Here is a 6,844-nt window from a genome sequence, read left to right on the forward strand (position 1 = left end):
TCGATCCGTTTCCGCATTACGACGACGATTGCATTTTCTCCGCGTCTCCCTGACACGCTTTATATACCCACTGTTGCTAGTGCTGCCATCTGCCACCTGTCAGTGGTTATTGCACGTTGACGTCTCACACAAGCGGTAGTCGCGTTAATGTGACTTGACCGCTTGTAACCAGTACTTGTCCATAATAATTAGAGGGCTCAAGAAGTCGTCTGGAGTGGCCTAACACAGCTGCAACATTTCCGCTGCTGTGTTGGTTCGGCGGGCTTCTTGAATAGGTGTGAGTAACGTGGAACCCAGCGAGCGACAACTTTTGTCATGTTCAAAATGCCGTGCAGTAAATGGTTCAAATGGCTCTGAGCACTATGGACTTAACATCTGTGGTCATCAGTCCCCTAGAACTTAGAACTACTTAAACCTAACTAACCTAACGACATCACACACATCGACGCCCGAGGCAGGATTCGAACCTGCGACCGTAGCAGTCGCGCGGCTCCCGACTGAGCGCCTAGAACCGCGAGACCACCGCGGCCGGCTGCCGTGCAGTACATTGGAAACTGACCCATGAGTGATTTTCACTTTTTACGCCGGATTGTGATATGCCAGTGTCTGAGCATCAGGTGCTCGATTTTTCTTGTGATTCTCGATTCTTCATTAAAAGAAGTTCCGCCATTTCATTGTGCGTCATTCAGACTTACTCGGCCATAATATACGCACCTGGCCACCGAACCACTGTGTTTTATGATGGTGTATTGATACAGTACAATTCCAGCAACTCAAAATGGGTGTTGGAACGTTGTTCACCTTCAAAAGTAGAAAACGAACTATCGCACGATACCCCATTTACGAGGTGTGGCTAGAAAAAAACCGGACTAGTACTGTTGAAACAATAAAACGAATGCAATAAGGCTGAAAGTCGCGTGGCCTGTCACGTGACTCTCGCTCCGCCTACTGCTCGAGTTTCATCTGCCTCCTGCACTCAGTCTGCCCGTGGCGTCTGTTTTAAGTAGTTGACGTTTTGTCTGTGCGTCGGAAAATGTTGAGTGTACAGAAAGAACAGCGTGTTAACATCAAATTTTGTTTCAAACTAGGAAAATCTGCAAGTGAAATGTTTGTAATGTTACAACAAGTGTACGGCGATGATTGTTTATCGCGAACACAAGTGTTTGAGTGGTTTAAACGATTTAAAGATGGCCGCGAAGACACCAGTGATGACACTCGCACTGGCAGACCATTGTCAGCAAAAACTGATGCAAACATTGAAAAAATCGGTAAACTTGTTCGACAAGATCGCCGTTTAACAATCAGAGCAGTGTCTGAGTTAACAGGAGTTGACAAGGAAAATGTTAGGCAGATTCTTCATGAAAGTTTCAACATGAACAAAGTGTGTTCAAAAATGGTTCCGAAGTGTCTCACAATTGAACAGAAGGAACGCCGAAGAATCATTTGTTCTGACATCCTGGAAAACATTGAAAGTGATCCCACCTTCTTACAAAATGTTATTACTTGCGATGAATCGTGGTTTTTTACTTACGATCCCGAAACTAAACGCCAATCGATGCGTTGGAAAACTCCTGGTTCTTCACGCCAAAAAAAAGCACGAATGTCAAAATCGAAATTCAAGGCAATGATGATTGTTTTTTTTGACATCAAAGGGATTGTGCACATTGATTGGGTACCAGAGGGACAAACAGTGAATCAGCATTACTACATTAGCGTCCTGGCTACCCTACGTGAGCGAGTACGGAGAAAACGGAACGATTTGTGGAGAAAAAAGTCATGGATCCTTCACCAAGACAATGCCCCAGCTCACAGAGCGTAGTCAGTGAAGACTTTTTTGGCAAAACACAACATTCCCATCTTAGATCAACTACCCTACTCACCTGATTTGGCCCCCTGTGACTTTTTTCTTTTCCCTAAAGTCAAGTCAGCTTTGAAAGGAACTAGATTTGAGACTATTGTTGAATTAAAAAAAAGGCGACGGAAGTAATGTATGGACTTACCGAAAATGATCTGCAGCATTGCTATGAACAGTGGAAAATTCTTATGGAGCGGTGTAGAGACCGAGGAGGAGAGTACATTGAAGGAGATAACATGAAATTGTAAATAATTGTAAATAAATGTTTTTTCCAGCATCAGTCCGGTTTTTTTCTAGCCGCACCTCGTATCAATGGCCTGCGCCGTTTTATTTTGGTAGCTCTAGAGATTTGCTACGGCACGGTGGCACGGGAATTGTAATGTGTACCACGACTACAGACATCTATCTGTATTCAAGAAAGGTAACTATTTTCCTTTTTTTTGTAAATACTAAAATACTAGATTCTCTAATTTTTAATTTAACCTCTCTTTATGCAGGTATTGACACACTTGAACTCTTAGCAACAAATAATCCTGAGTTAATAACGAGCATCAAAACCGATACACGGATTAGTGAACACAGGGTTGTCGTAGCGACATGGAATATTGTAACTCCCAAATCCTGCAAAAAATAAGCGAGAAATGTACCTATTCAGAAAACCAGATAAAAATTCGCTTGACGCGTTCCTGAGAGGCAATCTCCACTCATTCCAAATTAATAATAATATATGTAGATCAGATGTGGTTTAAATTCAAAGAAATAGTATCGGCAGCAATTGAGAGATTTATACGAAATAAATTAACAAACGACGGAGCTGATGCTCCTTGGCACACAAAACGGGTTAGAACAATGTTGCAGAAACAACGAAACAAACACGCCAAATTTAAACAGACGTAAAATCCCCAAGATAGACGATCTTTTACAGAAGCTCAAAATTCAGCGCGGACTTCAATGCGACATGTTTATAACAGTTTAAGCAACAAAACTTTGTCTTGAAACTTGGCAAAAAATCCAAAGAGATTCTGCTCGTATGTGAAGTATGTTAGTGGCAAGAAACAATCAATGCCTTCTCTGCGCGATAGCAATATAGATACTATCGAAGACAGTGGTGCCAAAGCAGAGTTACTAAACACAGCTACCGAAATGCCTTCGCAAAAGAAGACGAAGTAAATATTCCAGAATTCGAACCGAGAACAGCTGCCAACATAGAAGTAAATATCCTCGGAGTAGTGAAGCAACTTAAATCACTTAATAAAAGCAAGTCTTCTGGTCCAGACGGTATACTAATTAGATTCCTTTCGGAGTTTTCTGATGCATTAGCTCCATACTTAACAATCATATACAACCGCTCGCTCGACGAAAGATCCGTAGTACGAGTAATCCATTAAATTACAGGCCCATATCGTCAACGTCGATATGCCGCAGGATTTTGGAACATATACAGGGCTATTACAAATGATTGAAGCGATTTCATAAATTCACTCTAGCTCCATTCATTGACATATGGTCACGACACACTACAGATACGTAGAAAAACTCATAAAGTTTTGTTCGGCTGAAGCCGCACTTCAGGTTTCTGCCACCAGAGCGCTCGAGAGCGCAGTGAGACAAAATGGCGACAGGAGCCGAGAAAGCGTATGTCGTGCTTGAAATGCATCACATCAGTCAGTCATAACAGTGCAACGACACTTTAGGACGAAGTTCAACAAAGATCCACCAACTGCTAACTCCATTCGGCGATGGTATGCGCAGTTTAAAGCTTCTGGATGCCTCTGTAAGGGGAAATCAACGGGTCGGCCTGCAGTGAGCGAAGAAACGGTTGAACGCGTGCGGGCAAGTTTCACGCATAGTGATGTGAAAGATTCAGTGTTTAAACCTCCTCTACCAAGAAAAGTGCAAGAACTGCGAGTTCGCATCAACAATGCTTTCGAACTCATTGATGGGGACATGCTGTGCCGAGTGAGGGAGGAACTTGATTATCGGCTTGATGTCTGCCGAATCACTAAAGGGGCACATATCGAACATTTGTGAATGCCTAAAAAAACTTTTTGAGTTTTTGTGTGTGCAAAGCATTGTGATAAAATCTCAAATAATAAAGTTACTGTAGAGCTGTGAAATCGCTTCAATCATTTGTAATAACCCTGTATTGTGTTCAAACATTATGAATTACCTCGAAGAAAACTGTCTATTGACACACAGTCAGCATTGGTTTAGAAACCATCGTTCCTGTGTAACACAACTAGCTCTTTATTCATATGAAGTGTTGAGTGCTACTTACAAGGGATTTGAGATCGATTCCGTATTTCTGGATTCCCGGAAGGGTTTTGACACTGTACCACACAACCGACTTGTAGTGAAATTGCGTGCTTATGGAATATCGTCTCAGTTATATGACTGGATTTGTGATTTCCTGTCAGAGAGGTCACAGTCCATAGTAACTGGCGGAAAGTCATCGAGTAAAACAGAAGTGATTTCTGGCGTTCCCCAATATAGTGTTATAGGCCCTTTGCTGTTCCTTATCTATATAAAAGATATGGGAGACAATCTAAGCAGTCGTCTCAGATTGTTTACAGATCACGCTGTCGTTTATCGACAAATAAAGTCATCAGAAGATCACGTTAAACTGCAGAAAGCTTTAGAAAAGATATCTGAATGGTGCGAAAATTGGCAGTTGACCCTAAATAACGAAAAGTGTGAGGTCATCCACATGAGTGCTAAAAGGAATTCGTTAAACTTTGGTTACTCGATAAATCAGTCTAATCTAAAAGCCGTAAATTCAACTAAATACTTAGGTATTACAATTACGAACAACTACAATAGGAAGGAACACAAAGAAAATATTGTGGGGAAGGCTAACCAAAGACTGCGTTTTATTGGCAGAACACTTGGAAAGTGTAACAGATCTGCTAAGGAGACTGCCTACACTAGCCTTGTGCGTCCTCTTTTAGAATACTGCTGTGCGGTGTGGGATCCTTACCAGATAGGACTGACGGAGTACATTGAAAAAGTTCAAAGAAGGGCAGCACGTTTTGTATTGTCTCGAAATATGGGAGAGAGTGTCACAGAAATGATACAGGACTTGGGCTGGACATCATTGAAAGAAAGGCGTTTTTCGTTGCGTCGGAATCTTCTCACGAATTCCAATCACCAAATTTCTCCTGCGAATGCTAATATATTTTGTTGACACCGACCTACATAGGGAGAAATGATTACCACGATAAAATACGCAGAATCAGAGTTCGTATGGAAAGATATAAGTGTTCGTTCTTTCCGCGCGCTATACGGGATTGGAATAATAGAGAATTGTGAAGGTGGTTCGATGAACCCTCTGCCAGGCACTTAAATGTGATTTGCAGAGTATACTTCTAGATGTAGATGTAGATGTACATGTACATGTAGACACGACAGATGCAATTCGTACATCCTATCAGTATTTTTCGAGGTGTAGACGCTATCCAGGAATTACCTTTCACTAGCGGAAGGAACTCAAATACGGCAAGAAATAATAATAAAGTTAATCGTTTAATTTGTATGTCTCTTTTGATTTTACTATTTGAGTACCTGACGTTGTCCGGATAAGTGTTTATTCCAATCTTTTATCAGTCTGTCCCATCCTCCCCCTCTCTCTGTCCTTCTCATCATTTACCCCCTTTCTGTCTACCTCATCCTTCACGCTCTCTCTGTCCATATCCTCCTCTCCCCTCTCCCTGTCCGTCCTCTCCTCTTTCCTTTATCTGTTCATCTCTTCTTCCACACACACTCTGCATATTTCTTACTCCCCCTGTCTCTGTCCGTCACTTTGTCTTTCCTTTATCTGTTCATTCTCCCCCCCCCCTCACTAACCCATCTCCTCCTTCCCCCTCGCTGTCTGTCCACCACCTCCTCCCCCTTTCCATCCATGTTATCACGCTCACCACATTAGGACGCTGTTGGTTCTTACTGACACAGTATTTCTTTCCAGATCGTTATTAGTATGTTTACCAAATTTGATTGAAATTGTTCCATGGGCTTAGAATGAGATTCTTACGCGTGCCTTTGCCCACGAACGTACATTTTAAATATATTTTACGTACTTGTAATATACACTCCTGGAAATGGAAAAAAGAACACATTGACACCGGTGTGTCAGACCCACCATACTTGCTCCGGACACTGCGAGAGGGCTGTACAAGCAATGATTACACGCACGGCACAGCGGACACACCAGGAACCGCGGTGTTGGCCGTCGAATGGCGCTAGCTGCGCAGCATTTGTGCACCGCCGCCGTCAGTGTCAGCCAGTTTGCCGTGGCATACGGAGCTCCATCGCAGTTTTTAACACTGGTAGCATGCCGCGACAGCGTGGACGTGAACCGTATGTGCAGTTGACGGACTTTGAGCGAGGGCGTATAGTGGGCATGCGGGAGGCCGGGTGGACGTACCGCCGAATTGCTCAACACGTGGGGCGTGAGGTCTCCACAGTACATCGATGTTGTCGCCAGTGGTCGGCGGAAGGTGCACGTGCCCGTCGACCAGGGACCGGACCGCAGCGACGCACGGATGCACGCCAAGACCGTAGGATCCTACACAGTGCCGTAGGGGACCGCACCGCCACTTCCCAGCAAATTAGGGACACTGTTGCTCCTGGGGTATCGGCGAGGACCATTCGCAACCGTCTCCATGAAGCTGGGCTACGGTCCCGCACACCGTTAGGCCGTCACGCCCCAACATCGTGCAGCCCGCCTCCAGTGGTGTCGCGACAGGCGTGAATGGAGGGACGAATGGAGACGTGTCGTCTTCAGCGATGAGAGTCGCTTCTGCCTTGGTGCCAATGATGGTCGTATGCGTGTTTGGCGCCGTGCAGGTGAGCGCCACAATCAGGACTGCATACGACCGAGGCACACAGGGCCAACACCCGGCATCATGGTGTGGGGAGCGATCTCCTACACTGGCCGTACACCACTGGTGATCGTCGAGGGGACACTGAATAGTGCACGGTACATCCAAACCG

This window comes from Schistocerca americana, chromosome 1 (assembly GCF_021461395.2).
Source record: "Schistocerca americana isolate TAMUIC-IGC-003095 chromosome 1, iqSchAmer2.1, whole genome shotgun sequence".
Taxonomy (NCBI): domain Eukaryota; kingdom Metazoa; phylum Arthropoda; class Insecta; order Orthoptera; family Acrididae; genus Schistocerca; species Schistocerca americana.